The following is a 19,889-nucleotide window of genomic DNA, read 5'->3' as shown; positions in this document are numbered from 1 at the left end:
CAGGCTGATATGGGTAAATATTTCACACTGTGTCCTGGCTGATAGGGGTAAATATTTCACACAATATCCAGTCATATCGGGCTAAATATTACACACAGGGTCCAGACTGACAGGGGTAAATATTTCACACAGTGTCCAGACTGATAGGGGTAAATATTTCACACAGTCTCCGTGCTGATAGGGGTAAATATTTCACACAGTCTCCGGGCTGATGGGGGTAAATATTTCACACTGAGTCCAGGATGATAGGGGTAAATATTTCACTCAGTCTCCAGGATGCTAGGGGTAAATATTTCACACAATCTCCAGGCTGATAGGGGTAAATATTACACACAGTGTCCAGACTGATAGGGGTAAATATTTCACACAGTGTCCAGACTGACAGGGGTAAATATTTCACACATTGTCCAGGCTGATAGGGGTTAATAATTCACACAATGTCCAATCATATCAGGCTAAATATTTCACACAGGGTCCAGGCTGATAGGGGTAAATATTTCGCACAGTGTCCAGACTGACAGGCGTAAATTTTTCACACAGTGTCCAGGCTGATAGGGGTAAATATTTCACACAGTCTCCGGGCTGATGGGGTTAAATATTTCACACTGTGTCCAGGATGCTAGGGGTAAATATTTCAAACAGTCTCCGTGCTGATAGGGGTAAATATTTCACACAGTCTCCGGGCTGATGGGGGTAAATATTTCACACTGTGTCCAGGATGCTAGTGGTAAATATTTCACACAGTGTGCAGACTGATAGGGGAAATATTTCACACAGTCTCCAGACTGATAGGGGTAATTATTTCACACAATATCCAGGCCAATAGGGGTAAATATTTCACACATTCTCCAGGCTGATAGGGTAAATATTTCACACAGTATTCAGGCTGATATTCTTAAATATTTCACACAATCTCCAGGCTGATATGGATAATTATTTCACACATTCTCCAGGTTGATAGGGGTACATATTTCACACATTCTCCAGGCTGATAGGGTAAAGAATTCACACAGTATCCCGGATAATAGGGGTAAATATTTCAGACAATATCCAGGCAAATAGAGGTAAATATTTCACACAGTATCCAGGCTGATAGGGCTAAATATTTCACACAGTATCCAGGCTGATAGAGGTAAATATTTCACACATTCTCCAGGCTGATAGGGGTAAATATTTCACACAGTCTCAAAGCTGATAGGGGTAAATATTACACACGGTCTCCAGGCTCATAGAGGTAAATATTTCACACAGTCTCCGTGCTGATAGGGGTACATTTTTCACACAGTCTCCGGGCTGATAAAGGTAAATATTTCACACTGTGTCCAGGATGATAGGGGTAAATATTTCACACAGTGTCCAGGCTGATAGGGGTAAATATTTCACTCAGTCTCCAGGATGCTAGAGGTAAATATTTCACACAATCTCCAGGCTGATAGGGGTAAATATTACACTCAGTTTCTAGACTGACAGGGCTAAATATTGCACACCATGTCCAGACTGATAGGGGTAAATATTTCACACCGTATGCAGGCTGATAGGGATAATTACTACACACAGTGTCCAGGCTGATAGACGTAATTATTACACACAATGTCCAGGCTGATAGGGGTAAATATTTCACTCATTCTCCAGGCTGATAAGGTAAATAATTCACACAGTATCCGGGCTGATAGGGGTACATATTTCACACAGTATCCTGGCAAATAGAGGTAATTATTTCACACAGTATCCACGCTGATAGGGCTAAATATTTCACACAGTGTCCAGACTGATAAGGGATAATATTTGACACAGTATCTAGGCTGATAGGGGTAAATATTTCACACAGTGTCCAGACTCATAGTAGTAAATACGTCACACATTATCCAGGCTGATAGTGGTAAATATTTCACACAGTATCAAGGCTGATACGGGTAAATATTTCACACCGTCTCCTGTCTGATAGGGGTAAATATTACACACAATTTCCTGGCTGATCGGGGTAAATATTTCACACAAATCCACCCATTTAGGGGTAAATATTTCACACTGTTTCCAGTCGGATAGGGGTAAATATTTCACACAGTCTCCACGCTGATAGGGGTAAATATTTCACACATATACAGGTTGATAGTGGTAAATATTGCATAAAGTCTCCAGCCTGTTAGGGGTAAATATTTCACACAGTACCTAAGCTGATAGGGGTAAATATTTCACACAGTTCTCAGGCTGATAGGGGTAAATATTTCACACAGTCTCCAGGCTGATATGGATAGATATTTGACATTATATCCAGTAAGATAGGGGTAAATATTTCACACAGTATCCAGGTTGATAGGGGTAAATATTACACACAGTCTCCATGCTGATACGGGTAATTATTTCACACAATGTCCAGGCTGATAGTGGTAAATATTTCACACATTCTCCAGAGTGATAGGTTAAATATTTCACACAGTATCCAGGCTGGTAGAGGTAAATATTTCACACAATATCCAGGCTGATAGGTGGAAATATTTCAAACATTATCCAGGCTGATTGGGGTAAATATTACACACAGTCTCCAGGCTGATAGGGTTAAATATTTCACACAACATCCCAGCTGATAAGGGTACATATATCACACAATATCCAGGCTGATAAGTGTAAATATTTCACACAGTATCCAGTCTGATTGTGGTAAATATTTCACACAGTATCCAGGCTGATAGGGGTAAATATTTCACACAATATCCAGGCTGATTGGGGTAAATATTTCACTGATTCTCCAGGCTGATAGGGGTAAATATTTCACACAGTCTCAAAGCTGATAGGTGTAAATATTACACACGGTCTCCAGGCTCATAGAGGTAAATATTGCACACAGTCTCCGTGCTGATCAGGGTAAATACTTCAGACAGTCTCCGGGCTGATAGGGCTAAATATTTCACACTGTGTCCAAGTTGATAGGGGTAAATATTTCACACAGTCTCCAGGCTGATAGGGGTAAATATTTCACTCAGTCTCCAGGATGCTATTGGTAAATATTTCACACAATCTCCAGTCTGATAGGGGTAAATATTACACACAGTATCCAGAATGATAGGGGTAAATATTTCACACAGTATCCAGACTGGTAGGGGTAAATATTTCACACAATGTCCAGGCTGATAGTGGTAAATATTTCACACAATGTCCAGTCATATCGGGCTAAATATTTCACACAGTGTCCAGACTGACAGGGGTAAATATTTCACACAATAACCAGGCTGATAGGGGTAAATATTTCACACAGTCTCCATGCTGATACGGGTAATTATTTCAGACAATGTCCAGGCTGATAGTGGTAAATATTTCACACATTCTCCAGACTGTTAGGTTAAATATTTCACACAGTATCCAGGCTGATAGAGGTAAATATTTCACACAATATCCAGGCTGATTGGTGGAAATATTTCAAAGATTATCCAGGCTGATTTGGGTAAATATTACACACAGTCTCCAGGCTGATAGGGTTAAATATTTCACACAACATCCCGGCTGATAAGGGTACATATATCACACAATATCCAGGCTGATAAGTGTAAATATTTCACACAGTATCCAGGCTGATTGTGGTAAATATTTCACACAGTATCCAGGCTGATAGGGGTAAATATTTCACACAGTATCCAGGCTGATAGGGGTAAATATTTCACACAATATCCAGGCTGATTGGGGTAAATATTTCACACATTCTCCAGGCTGATAGGGGTAAATATTTCACACAGTCTCAAAGCTGATAGGTGTAAATATTACACACGGTCTCCAGGCTCATAGAGGTAAATATTGCACACAGTCTCCGTGCTGATCAGGGTAAATAAATCAGACAGTCTCCGGGCTGATAGGGGTAAATATTTCACACTGTGTCCAAGTTGATAGGGGTAAATATTTCGCACAGTCTCCAGGCTGATAGGGGTAAATATTTCACTCAGTCTCCAGGATGCTATTGGTAAATATTTCAAACAATCTCCAGTCTGATAGGGGTAAATATTACACACAGTATCCAGAATGATAGGGGTAAATATTTCACACAGTGTCCAGACTGGTAGGGGTAAATATTTCACACAATGTCCAGGCTGATAGTGGTAAATATTTCACACATTCTCCAGACTGATAGGTTAAATATTTCACACAGTATCCAGGCTGATAGAGGTAAATATTTCACACAATATCCAGGCTGATAGGTGGAAATATTTCAAACATTATCCAGGCTGATTGGGGTAAATATTACACACAGTCTCCAGGCTGATAGGGTTAAATATTTCACACAATATCCCGGCTGATAAGGGTACATATATCACACAATATCCAGGCTGATAAGTGTAAATATTTCACACAGTATCCAGGCTGATTGTGGTAAATATTTCACACAGTATCCAGGCTGATAGGGGTAAATATTTCACACAATATCCAGGCTGATTGGGGTAAATATTTCACACATTCTCCAGGCTGATAGGGGTAAATATTTCACACAGTCTCAAAGCTGATAGGTGTAAATATTACACATGGTCTCCAGGCTCATAGAGGTAAATATTGCACACAGTCTCCGTGCTGATCAGGGTAAATACTTCAGACAGTCTCCGGGCTGATAGGGGTAAATATTTCACACTGTGTCCAAGTTGATAGGGGTAAATATTTCACACAGTCTCCAGGCTGATAGGGGTAAATATTTCACTCAGTCTCCAGGATGCTATTGGTAAATATTTCACACAATCTCCAGTCTGATAGGGGTAAATATTACACACAGTATCCAGAATGATAGGGGTAAATATTTCACACAGTGTCCAGACTGGTAGGGGTAAATATTTCACACAGTGTCCAGGCTGATAGTGGTAAATATTTCACACATTCTCCAGACTGATAGGTTAAATATTTCACACAGTATCCAGGCTGATAGAGGTAAATATTTCACACAATATCCAGGCTGATAGGTGGAAATATTTCAAACATTATCCAGGCTGATTGGGGTAAATATTACACACAGTCTCCAGGCTGATAGGGTTAAATATTTCACACAATATCCCGGCTGATAAGGGTACATATATCACACAATATCCAGGCTGATAAGTGTAAATATTTCACACAGTATCCAGGCTGATTGTGGTAAATATTTCACACAGTATCCAGGCTGATAGGGGTAAATATTTCACACAATATCCAGGCTGATTGGGGTAAATATTTCACACATTCTCCAGGCTGATAGGGGTAAATATTTCACACAGTCTCAAAGCTGATAGGTGTAAATATTACACATGGTCTCCAGGCTCATAGAGGTAAATATTGCACACAGTCTCCGTGCTGATCAGGGTAAATACTTCAGACAGTCTCCGGGCTGATAGGGGTAAATATTTCACACTGTGTCCAAGTTGATAGGGGTAAATATTTCACACAGTCTCCAGGCTGATAGGGGTAAATATTTCACTCAGTCTCCAGGATGCTATTGGTAAATATTTCACACAATCTCCAGTCTGATAGGGGTAAATATTACACACAGTATCCAGAATGATAGGGGTAAATATTTCACACAGTGTCCAGACTGGTAGGGGTAAATATTTCACACAGTGTCCAGGCTGATAGGGGTAAATATTTCACACAATGTCCAGTCATATCGGGCTAAATATTTCACACAGGGTCCAGACTGACAGGGGTAAATATTTCACACAGTGTCCAGGCTGATAGGGGTAAATATTTCACACAGGGTCCAGGCTGACACGGGTAAATATTTCACACAGTGTCCAGGCTGATAGCAGTAAATATTTCACACAGTATCCAGGCGGTTGGGGTTCATATTTCACACAGCCTCCAGGCTGATAGGGTTAAATATTTCACACAGTCTGCAGATTGATAGGGGTAAATATTTCACACAGTCTCCAGGCTGATAGGGGTAAATATTTCACACAATATCCAGGCCAATAGGGGTAAATATTTCACACGTTCTCCAGGCTGACAGGGGTAAATATTTCACACAGTCTCAAAGCTGATAGGGGTAAATATTACACACGGTCACCAGGCTCATAGAGGTAAATATTGCACACAGTCTCCGTGCTGATAAGGGTAAATATTTCACACAGTCTCCGGGCTGATAGGGCTAAATATTTCACACTGTGTCCAGGATGATAGGGGTAACTATTTCACACAGTCTGCAGACTGATAGGGGTAAATATTTCACACAGTCTCCAGACTGATAGGGGTAATTATTTCACACAATATCCAGGCCAATAGGGGTAAATATTTCACACATTCTCCAGGCTGATAGGGTAAATATTTCTCACAGTATCCAGGCTGATATTGTTAAATATTTCACACAGTAAGAAGGTTGATAGGGCTAAATATTTCCCACAGTCTCCAGGCTGATATGGATAATTATTTCACACATTCTCCAGGTTGATAGGGGTACATATTTCACACATTCTCCAGGCTGATAGGGTAAAGAATTGACACAGTATCCCGGCTTATAGGGGTAAATATTTCAGACAATATCCAGGCATATAGAGGTAAATATTTCACACTGTATCCAGGCTGATAGGGCTAAATATTTCACACAGTGTCCAGGCTGATAGCGGTAAATATTTCACACAGTATCCAGGCTGATATTGTTAAATATTTCACACAGTAAGAAGGTTGATAGGGCTAAATATTTCCCACAGTCTCCAGGCTGATATGGATAATTATTTCACACATTCTCCAGGTTGATAGGGGTAAATATTTCACACATTCTCCAGGCTATTAGGGTAAAGAATTCACACAGTATCCCGGCTGATAGGGGTAAATATTTCAGACAGTATCCAGGCAAACAGAGGTAAATATTTCACACAGTATCCAGGCTGATAGGGGTAAATATTTCACACAGTCTCAAAGCTGAAAGGGGTAAATATTATACACGGTCTCCAGGCTCATAGAGGTAAATATTTCACACAGTCTCCGTGCTGATAGGGGTAAATATTTCACACAGTCTCCGGGCTGATAGCGGTAAATATTTCACACTGTGTCCAGGATGATAGGGGTAAATATTTCACACAGTGCCCAGGCCGATAGGGGTAAATATTTCACTCAGTCTCCAGGATGCTAGGGGTAAATATTTCACACAATCTCCCGGCTGATAGAGGTAAATATTACACACAGTGTCCAGACTGAGAGGGGGAAATAATTCACACAGTATCCAGACTGATAGGGGTTAATATTTCACACAGTGTCCAGGCTGATAGGTGTAAATATTTCACACAATGTCCAGTCATATCGGGCTAAATATTTCACACAGCGTCCAGACTGACAGGGGTGAATGTTTCACACAGTTCTCAGGCTGATAGCGGTAAATATTTCAGACAGTATCCAGGCGGTTGGGGTTCATATTTCACACAGCCTCCAGGCTGATATGGGTAAATATTTCACATGATCTCCTGGCTGATAGGGGTAAATATTTCACACTGTTTCCAGGATGATAGGGGCAAATATTTCACACAGTGTCCAGGCAGATAGGGGTAAATATTACACTCAGTCTCCAGGATGCTAGGGGTAAATATTTCACACAATCTCCAGGCTGATAGGGGTAAATATTACACACAGTGTCCAGACTGATAGGGAGAAATATTTCACACAGTGTCCAGACTGACAGGGGTAAATATTTCACACAGTGTCCCGGCTGATAGGGGTAAATATTTCACACAATGTCCATTCATATCGGGCTAAATATTTCACACAGGGTCCAGACTGACAGGGGTAAATATTTCACACAGTGTCCAGGCTGATATGGGTAAATATTTCACACAGTGTCCAGGCTGATAGCGGTAAGTATTTCACACAGTATCCAGGCGGTTGGGGTTCATATTTCACACAGCCTCCAGGCTGATAGGGTTAAATATTTCACACAGTCTGCAGGCTGATATGGGTAAATATTTCACACTGTGTCCTGGCTGATAGGGGTAAATATTTCACACAATGTCCAGTCATATCGGGCTAAATATTACACACAGGGTCCAGACTGACAGGGGTAAATATTTCACACAGTGTCCAGGCTGATAGGGGTAAATATTTCACACAGTCTCCGTGCTGATAGGGGTAAATATTTCACACAGTCTCCGGGCAGATGGGGGTAAATATTTCACACTGAGTCCAGGATGATAGGGGTAAATATTTCACACAGTGTCCAGGCTGATAGGGGTAAATATTTCACTCAGTCTCCAGGATGCTAGGGGTAAATATTTCATACAATCTCCAGGCTGATAGGGGTAAATATTTCACACAATGTCCAGGCGGATAGGGGTAAATATTTCACACAATGTCCAGTCATATCGGGCTAAATATTTCACACACGGTCCAGACTGACAGGGGTAAATATTTCACACAGTGTCCAAGCTGATAGCGGTAAACATTTCACACAGTATCCACGCGGTTGGGGTTCATTTCACATAGCATCGGCTGATAGGGTTAAATATTTCACACAGTCTGCAGACTGATAGGGGTAAATATTTCACACATTCTCCAGGCTGATAGGGTAAATATTTCTCACAGTATCCAGGCTGATATTGTTAAATATTTCACACAGTAAGAAGGTTGATAGGGCTAAATATTTCCCACAGTCTCCAGGCTGATATGGATAATTATTTCACACATTCTCCAGGCTGATAGGGTAAAGAATTGACACAGTATCCCGGCTTATAGGGGTAAATATTTCAGACAATATCCAGGCAAATAGAGGTAAATATTTCACACTGTATCCAGGCTGATAGGGCTAAATATTTCACACAGTGTCCAGGCTGATAGCGGTAAATATTTCACACAGTATCCAGGCTGATATTGTTAAATATTTCACACAGTAAGAAGGTTGATAGGGCTAAATATTTCCCACAGTCTCCAGGCTGATATGGATAATTATTTCACACATTCTCCAGGTTGATAGGGGTAAATATTTCACACATTCTCCAGGCTAATAGGGTAAAGAATTCACACAGTATCCCGGCTGATAGGGGTAAATATTTCAGACAGTATCCAGGCAAACAGAGGTAAATATTTCACACAGTATCCAGGCTGATAGGGGTAAATATTTCACACAGTCTCAAAGCTGAAAGGGGTAAATATTATACACGGTCTCCAGGCTCATAGAGGTAAATATTTCACACAGTCTCCGTGCTGATAGGGGTAAATATTTCACACAGTCTCCGGGCTGATAGCGGTAAATATTTCACACTGTGTCCAGGATGACAGGGGTAAATATTTCACACAGTGCCCAGGCCGATAGGGGTAAATATTTCACTCAGTCTCCAGGATGCTAGGGGTAAATATTTCACACAATCTCCCGGCTGATAGAGGTAAATATTACACACAGTGTCCAGACTGAGAGGGGGAAATATTTCACACAGTATCCAGACTGATAGGGGTAAATATTTCACACAGTGTCCAGGCTGATAGGGGTAAATTTTTCACACAATGTCCAGTCATATCGGGCTAAATATTTCACACAGCGTCCAGACTGACAGGGGTGAATGTTTCACACAGTTCTCAGGCTGATAGCGGTAAATATTTCAGACAGTATCCAGGCGGTTGGGGTTCATATTTCACACAGCCTCCAGGCTGATATGGGTAAATATTTCACATGATCTCCTGGCTGATAGGGGTAAATATTTCACACTGTTTCCAGGATGATAGGGGCAAATATTTCACACAGTGTCCAGGCAGATAGGGGTAAATATTACACTCAGTCTCCAGGATGCTAGGGGTAAATATTTCACACAATCTCCAGGCTGATAGGGGTAAATATTACACACAGTGTCCAGACTGATAGGGAGAAATATTTCACACAGTGTCCAGACTGACAGGGGTAAATATTTCACACAGTGTCCCGGCTGATAGGGGTAAATATTTCACACAATGTCCAGTCATATCGGGCTAAATATTTCACACAGGATCCAGACTGACAGGGGTAAATATTTCACACAGTGTCCAGGCTGATATGGGTAAATATTTCACACAGTGTCCAGGCTGATAGCGGTAAGTATTTCACACAGTATCCAGGCGGTTGGGGTTCATATTTCACACAGCCTCCAGGCTGATAGGGGTAAATATTTCACACAGTGTCCAGGCTGATAGGGGTAAATATTTCACTCAGTCTCCAGGATGCTAGGGGTAAATATTTCATACAATCTCCAGGCTGATAGGGGTAAATATTTCACACAATGTCCAGGCGGATAGGGGTAAATATTTCACACAATGTCCAGTCATATCGGGCTAAATATTTCACACAGGGTCCAGACTGACAGGGGTAAATATTTCACACAGTGTCCAGGCTGATAGCGGTAAAAATTTCACACAGTATCCACGCGGTTGGGGTTCATTTCACATAGCATCGGCTGATAGGGTTAAATATTTCACACAGTCTGCAGACTGATAGGGGTAAATATTTCACACATTCTCCAGGCTGATAGGGTAAATATTTCACACAGTATCCAGGCTGATATTGTTAAATATTTCACCCAGTAAGAAGTTTGATAGGCCTAAATATTTCCCAAAGTCTCCAGGCTGATTGGGATAATTATTTTACAATTTCTCCAGGTTGATAGGGGTAAATATTTCACACATTCTCCAGCCTGATAGGGTAAAGAATTCATACACTATCCCGGCTGATAGGGGTAAATATTTCAGACAGTTTCCAGGCAAATAGAGCTAAATATTTCACACAGTACGCTGATAGGGCTAAATATTTCACACAGTATCCAGGCTGATAGGGGTAAATATTACACACATTCTCCAGGCTGATAGGGGTAAATATTTCAGACAGTCTCAAAGCTGATAGGGGTAAATATTACACACGGTCTCCAGGCTCATAGAGGTAAATATTTCACACAGTCTCCATGCTGACAGGGGTAAATATTTCAAACAATATCCTGGCTGATAGGGGTAAATATTTCACACTGTATCCAGGCTGATAGTGGTAAATATTTCACACAATATCCAGGCTGATAGTTGTAAATATTTCACACAATGTCCAGGCTGATGGGGGTAAATATTTCACACATTCTCCAGCCTGATAGGGTAAAGAATTCATACACTATCCCGGCTGATAGGGGTAAATATTTCAGACAGTTTCCAGGCAAATAGAGCTAAATATTTCACACAGTACGCTGATAGGGCTAAATATTTCACACAGTATCCAGGCTGATAGGGGTAAATATTACACACATTCTCCAGGCTGATAGGGGTAAATATTTCAGACAGTCTCAAAGCTGATAGGGGTAAATATTACACACGGTCTCCAGGCTCATAGAGGTAAATATTTCACACAGTCTCCATGCTGACAGGGGTAAATATTTCAAACAATATCCTGGCTGATAGGGGTAAATATTTCACACTGTATCCAGGCTGATAGTGGTAAATATTTCACACAATATCCAGGCTGATAGTTGTAAATATTTCACACAATGTCCAGGCTGATAGGGGTAAATATTTCACACATTCTCCAGGTTGATACGGGTAAATATTTCACACAGTCTCAAAGCTGATAGGGTTAAATATTACACACGGTCTCCAGGCTCATAGAGGTAAATATTTCACACAGTCTCCGTGCTGATAGGGGTAAATATTTCACACAATGTCCAGTCATATCGGCCTAAATATTTCACACAGGGGCCAGACTGACAGGGGTAAATATTTCACAGTGACCACGCTGATTGGGGTAAATATTTAACACAATATCCAGGCTAATAGGGGTAAATATTTCACAGATTCTCCAGGCTGATAGGGGTAAATATTTCACAAAGTCTCAAAGCTGATAGGGGTAAATATTACACACGGTTTCCAGGCACATAGAGGTAAATATTGCACACAGTCTCCGTGCTGATAGGGGTAAATATTTCACACAATCTTCGGGCTGATAGGGGTAAATATTTCACACTGTGTCAAGGATGATAGGGGTAAATATTTCACACAATGTCCAGGCTGATAGGGGTAAATATTTCTCACAATCTCCAGTCTGATAGGGGTACATATTACACACATTTTCCCGACTGATAGGGGTAAATATTTCACACAGTGTCCCGGCTGATAGGGGTAAATATTTCAGACAGTATCCAGGCAAATAGAGGTAAATGTTTCAGACAGTATCCAGGCTGATAGGGCTAAATATTTCACACAGCATCCAGGCTGATAGGGGTAAATATTTCACATATTCTCCAGGCTGATAGGGGTAAATATTACACACGGTCTCCAGGCTCATAGAGGTAAATATTTCACACAGTCTCCGTGCTGATAGGGGTAAATATTTCAAACAGTCTCCGGGCTGATAGGGGTAAATATTTCACACTGTGTCCAGGATGATAGGGGTAAATATTTCACACAGTGTCCAGGCTGATAGGGGTAAATATTTCACACTGTGTCCAGGATGATAGGGGTAAATATTTCACACAGTGTCCAGGCTGATAGGGGTAAATATTTCACTCAGTCTCCAGGATGCTAGGGGTAAATATTTCACACTGTGTCCAGACTGATAGGGGTAAATATTTCACACAGTGTCCAGGCTGATAGGGCTAAATATTTCACACAGTATCCAGGCTGATATGGGTAAATATTTCACACAATGTCCAGTCATATCGGGCTAAATATTTCACACAGGGTCCAGACTGACAGGGGTAAATATTTCACACAGTGCCCAAGCTGATAGCGGTAAATATTTCACACAGTATCCAGGCGGTTGGGATCATATTTCACACAACCTCCAGGCTGATAGGGTTAAATATTTCAGAAAGTATGCAGGCTGATAGGGGTAAATATTTCACACAAATCCACTCAAATAGGGGTAAATATTTCACACTGTTTCCAGGTTGATAGGGGTAAATATTTCACAGAGTATCCAGGCTGATAGGGGTAAATATTTCACACAATATCCAGGCTGATAGGGGTATATATTTCACAGAATATCCTGGCTGATGGGGGTAAATATTTCACACAATATCCAGGCTGATGGGGGTAAATATTTCACACAATATCTAGGCTGATAGGGGTAAATATTTCACACATTCACCAGGCTGATTGGGGTAAATATTTCACACAGTCTCAAAGCTGATAGGGGTAAATATTTCACACAATGTCCAGGCTGATAGGGGTAAATATTTCACACAGTCTCCAGGATGCTAGGGCTAAATATTTCACACAATCTCCAGGCTGATAGGGGTAAATATTACACACAGTTTCCAGACTGATTGGGGTAAATATTTCACGCAGTGTCCAGACTGATAGGGGTAAATATTTCACACAGTGACCTGGATGATAGGGGTAAATATTTCACAGAGTATCCAGACTGATAGGGGTAAATGTTTCACACAATATCCTGGCTGATAGGGGTAAATATTTCACACAATATCCAAGCTGATAGGGGTAAATATTTCACACAGTATCCAAGCTGAGAGGAGTAAATATTTCACACAGTATCCAGGCTGATAGGGGTAAATAATTCACACAATATCCAGGCTGATAGGGGTAAATATTTCACACAATATCCTGGCTGATGGGGGTAAATATTTCACACAATATCCAGGCTGATAGGGATAAATATTTCACACGTTCTCCAGGCTGATAGGGGTAAATATTTCACACAGTCTCAAAGCTGATAGGGGTATGTATTACACACGGTCTCCAGGCTCATAGAGCTAAATATTTCACACAGACTCTGTGCTGAAAGGGGTAAATATTTCACACTGTGTCCAGGATGATAGGGGTAAATTTTTCACACTGTGTCCAGGCAGATAGGGGTAAATATTTCACTCAGTCTCCAGGATGCTAGGGCTAAATATTTCACACAATCTCCAGACTGATCGGGGTAAATATTTCACACAGCGTCCAGACTGATAGGGGTAAATATTTCACACAGTGTCCTGGATGATAGGGGTAAATATTTCACAGAGTATCCAGACTGATAGGGGTAAATATTTCACACATATCCTGGCTGATATGGGTAAATATTTCACACAATATCCAAGCTGATAGTGGTAAATATTTCACACAGTATTCAGGCTGATAGGGGTAAATATTTCACACAATATCCAGGCTGATAGGGGTAAATATTTCACACAATATCCAGGCTGATGGGGGTAAATATTTCACACAATATCCAGGCTGATAGGGGTAAATATTTCACACATTCTCCAGGCTGATAGGTGTAAATATTTCACACAGTCTCAAAGCTGATAGGGGTATATATTAAACACGGTCTCCAGGCTCATAGAGCTAAATAATTCACACAGAATCCGTGCTGATAGGGGTAAATATTACACACAGTCTCCAGGCTCATAGAGCTAAATATTTCACACAGACTCCGTGCTGATAGGGGTAAATATTTCACACTGTGTCCAGGCAGATAGGGGTAAATATTTCACTCACTCTCCAGGATGCCAGGGCTAAATATTTCACACAATCTCCAGGCTGATAGGGGTAAATATTTCACACAGTGTCCAGGCTGATAGGGGTAAATATTTCACACAGTATCCAGACTGATAGGGGATAATATTTGACACAGTATCTAGACTGATAGGGGTAAATATTTCACACAGTGTCCAGACTCATAGTAGTTAATATGTCAAACATTATCCAGGCTGATAGTGGTAAATATTTCACACAGTATCCAGGCTGATAGGGGTAAATATATCACACAGTATCCAGGTTGATAGGGGTAAATATATCACACAGTATCCAAGCTGATAGGGGTAAAAATTTCACACATATACAGGTTGATAGGGGTAAATATTGCACACAGTCTCCAGGCTGATAGGGGTAAATATTTCACACAGTACCTAAGCTGATAGGGGTAAATATTTCACACAGTTCTCAGGCTGATAGGGGTAAATATTTCACACAGTCTCCAGGCTGATATGCCTAGATATTTGACATTATATCCAGTATGATAGGGGTAAATATTTCACACAGTATCCAGGTTGATAGGGGTAAATATTACACACAGTCTCCAGGCTGATACGGGTAATTATTTCAAACAATGTCAAGGCTGATCGAGGTAATTATTTCACACAATGTCCAGGCTGACAGTGGTAAATATTTCCGACAGTCTCCAGGCTGATAGGGATAATTATTTCACACATTCTCCAGGTTGATAGGGGTAAATATTTCACACATTCTCCAGGCTGATAGGGTAAAGAATTCACACAGTATCCCGGCTGATAGGGGTAAATATTTCAGACAGTATCCAGCCAAATAGAGGTAAATCTTTCACACAGTATCCAGGCTGATAGGGCTAAATATTTCACACAGTATCCAGGCTGATAGGGTTAAATATTTCTCACAGTCTCAAAGCTGATAGGGGTAAATATTACACACGGTCTCCAGGCTCATAGAGGTAAATATTTCACACAGTCTCCGGGCTGATAGGGGTAAATATTTAACACTGTGTCCAGGATGATAGTGGTAAATATTTCACACAATATCCAGGCTGATAGGGGTAAATATTTCACACAATATCCAGGCTGATGGGGGTAAATATTTCACACAATATCCAGGCTGATAGGGGTAAATATTTCACACATTCTCCAGGCTGATAGGTGTAAATATTTCACACAGTCTCAAAGCTGATAGGGGTATATATTACACACGGTCTCCAGGCTCATAGAGCTAAATAATTCACACAGAATCCGTGCTGATAGGGGTAAATATTACACACAGTCTCCAGGCTCATAGAGCTAAATATTTCACACAGACTCCGTGCTGATAGGGGTAAATATTTCACACTGTGTCCAGGCAGATAGGGATAAATATTTCACTCACTCTCCAGGATGCCAGGGCTAAATATTTCACACAATCTCCAGGCTGATAGGGGTAAATATTTCACACAGTGTCCAGGCTGATAGGGGTAAATATTTCACACAGTATCCAGACTGATAGGGGATAATATTTGACACAGTATCTAGACTGATAGGGGTAAATATTTCACAAAGTGTCCAGACTCATAGTAGTTAATATGTCAAACATTATCCAGGCTGATAGTGGTAAATATTTCACACAGTATCCAGGCTGATAGGGGTAAATATATCACACAGTATCCAGGTTGATAGGGGTAAATATATCACACAGTATCCAAGCTGATAGGGGTAAAAATTTCACACATATACAGGTTGATAGGGGTAAATATTGCACACAGTCTCCAGGCTGATAGGGGTAAATATTTCACACAGTACCTAAGCTGATAGGGGTAAATATTTCACACAGTTCTCAGGCTGATAGGGGTAAATATTTCACACAGTCTCCAGGCTGATATGCCTAGATATTTGACATTATATCCAGTATGATAGGGGTAAATATTTCACACAGTATCCAGGTTGATAGGGGTAAATATTACACACAGTCTCCAGGCTGATACGGGTAATTATTTCAAACAATGTCAAGGCTGATCGAGGTAATTATTTCACACAATGTCCAGGCTGACAGTGGTAAATATTTCCGACAGTCTCCAGGCTGATAGGGATAATTATTTCACACATTCTCCAGGTTGATAGGGTTAAATATTTCACACATTCTCCAGGCTGATAGGGTAAAGAATTCACACAGTATCCCGGCTGATAGGGGTAAATATTTCAGACAGTATCCAGCCAAATAGAGGTGAATCTTTCACACAGTATCCCGGCTGATAGGGCTAAATATTTCACACAGTATCCAGGCTGATAGGGTTAAATATTTCTCACAGTCTCAAAGCTGATAGGGGTAAATATTACACACGGTCTCCAGGCTCATAGAGGTAAATATTTCACACAGTCTCCGGGCTGATAGGGGTAAATATTTCACACTGTGTCCAGGATGATAGTGGTAAATATTTCACACAGTGTCCAGGCTGATAGGGGTAAATATTTCACTCAGTCTCCAGGATGCTAGGGGTAAATATTTCACACAATCTCCAGGCTGATAGGGGTAAATATTACACACAGTGTCCAGACTGATAGGGTTAAATATTTCACACAGTGTCCAGACTGATAGGGGTAAATATTTCACACAGTGTCCAGGCTGATAGCGGTAAATATTTCACACTGTATCCAGGCGGTTGGAGTTCATATTTCACACAGCCTCCAGGCTGATAGGGTTAAATATTTCACACAGTCTGCAGGCTGATAGGGGTAAACATTTCACACTGTCTCCTGGCTGATAGGGGTAAATATTACACACAATGTCAAGGCTGATAGGGGTAAATATTTCACACAAATCCACGCATATAGGGGCAAATATTTCACACTGTTTCCAGGTTGATAGGGGTAAATATTTCACAGAGTATCCAGGCTGATAGCGGTAAATATTTCACACAATAGCCAGGCTGATAGGGGTAAATATTTCACACAATATCCTGGCTGATATGGTTAAATATTTCACACAATATCCAGGCAGATAGGGGTAAATATTTCACACAATATCCAGGCTGATAGGGGTAAATATTTCACACAATATCCAGGCTGATGGGGGTAAATATTTCACACAATATCTAGGCTGATAGGGATAAATATTTCACACATTCTCCAGGCTGATAGGGGTAAATATATCACACAGTATCCAGGTTGATAGGGGTAAATATATCACACAGTATCCAAGCTGATAGGGGTAAAAATTTCACACATATACAGGTTGATAGGGGTAAATATTGCACACAGTCTCCAGGCTGATAGGGGTAAATATTTCACACAGTACCTAAGCTGATAGGGGTAAATATTTCACACAGTTCTCAGGCTGATAGGGGTAAATATTTCACACAGTCTCCAGGCTGATATGCCTAGATATTTGACATTATATCCAGTATGATAGGGGTAAATATTTCACACAGTATCCAGGTTGATAGGGGTAAATATTACACACAGTCTCCAGGCTGATACGGGTAATTATTTCAAACAATGTCAAGGCTGATCGAGGTAATTATTTCACACAATGTCCAGGCTGACAGTGGTAAATATTTCCGACAGTCTCCAGGCTGATAGGGATAATTATTTCACACATTCTCCAGGTTGATAGGGATAAATATTTCACACATTCTCCAGGCTGATAGGGTAAAGAATTCACACAGTATCCCGGCTGATAGGGGTAAATATTTCAGACAGTATCCAGCCAAATAGAGGTGAATCTTTCACACAGTATCCCGGCTGATAGGGCTAAATATTTCACACAGTATCCAGGCTGATAGGGTTAAATATTTCTCACAGTCTCAAAGCTGATAGGGGTAAATATTACACACGGTCTCCAGGCTCATAGAGGTAAATATTTCACACAGTCTCCGGGCTGATAGGGGTAAATATTTCACACTGTGTCCAGGATGATAGTGGTAAATATTTCACACAGTGTCCAGGCTGATAGGGGTAAATATTTCACTCAGTCTCCAGGATGCTAGGGGTAAATATTTCACACAATCTCCAGGCTGATAGGGGTAAATATTACACACAGTGTCCAGACTGATAGGGTTAAATATTTCACACAGTGTCCAGACTGATAGGGGTAAATATTTCACACAGTGTCCAGGCTGATAGCGGTAAATATTTCACACTGTATCCAGGCGGTTGGAGTTCATATTTCACACAGCCTCCAGGCTGATAGGGTTAAATATTTCACACAGTCTGCAGGCTGATAGGGGTAAACATTTCACACTGTCTCCTGGCTGATAGGGGTAAATATTACACACAATGTCAAGGCTGATAGGGGTAAATATTTCACACAAATCCACGCATATAGGGGCAAATATTTCACACTGTTTCCAGGTTGATAGGGGTAAATATTTCACAGAGTATCCAGGCTGATAGCGGTAAATATTTCACACAATAGCCAGGCTGATAGGGGTAAATATTTCACACAATATCCTGGCTGATATGGTTAAATATTTCACACAATATCCAGGCAGATAGGGGTAAATATTTCACACAATATCCAGGCTGATAGGGGTAAATATTTCACACAATATCCAGGCTGATGGGGGTAAATATTTCACACAATATCTAGGCTGATAGGGATAAATATTTCACACATTCTCCAGGCTGATAGGGGTAAATATTTCACACATTCTCAAAGCTGATAGGGGTAAATATTACACATGGTCTCCAGGCTCATCGAGGAAAATATTTCACACAGACTCCGTGCTGATAGGGGTAAATATTTCACACAGTCTCCGGGCTGATAGCGGTAAATATTTCACACAGTGTCCAGGATGATAGGGGTAAATATTTCACTCAGTCTCCAGGATGCTAGGGCTAAATATTTCACACAATCTCCAGGCTGATAGGGGTAAATATTGCACACAGTCTCCAGACTGATAGGGGTAAATATTTCACACTGTGGCCAGACTGATCGGGGTAAATATTTCACACAGTATCCAGGCTGATAGGGGTAAATATTCCACACAGTGGCCAGACTGACAGGGCTAAATATTTCACACCGTGTCCAGACTGATAGGGGTAAATATTTCACACCATATGCAGGCTGATAGGGATAATTACTTCACACAGTCTCCAGGCTGATAGAGGTAATTATTTCACACAATGTCCAGGCTGATGGGGATAAATATTTCACTCATTCTCCAGGCTGATAGGGTAAATAATACACACAGTATCCGGGCTGATAGGGGTAAATATTTCAGACAGTATCCTGGCAAATAGAGGTAAATATTTCTCACAGTATCCACGCTGATAGGGCTAAATATTTCACACAGTGTCCAGACTGATAAGGGATAATATTTGACACAGTATCTAGGCTGATAGGGGTAAATATTTCACACAGTGTCCAGACTCATAGTAGTAAATACGTCACACATTATCCAGGCTGATAGGAGTAAATATTTCACACAGTTTCCAAGCTGATAGGGGTAAATATTTCACACAGTATCCAGGTTGATAGGGGTAAATATTTCACACTGTGTCCAGACTGATAGAAGGAAATATTTC

This window comes from Carcharodon carcharias, chromosome 17, assembly GCF_017639515.1.
Source record: "Carcharodon carcharias isolate sCarCar2 chromosome 17, sCarCar2.pri, whole genome shotgun sequence".
Classification (NCBI taxonomy): domain Eukaryota; kingdom Metazoa; phylum Chordata; class Chondrichthyes; order Lamniformes; family Lamnidae; genus Carcharodon; species Carcharodon carcharias.
This window is presented reverse-complemented; position numbering follows the sequence as displayed.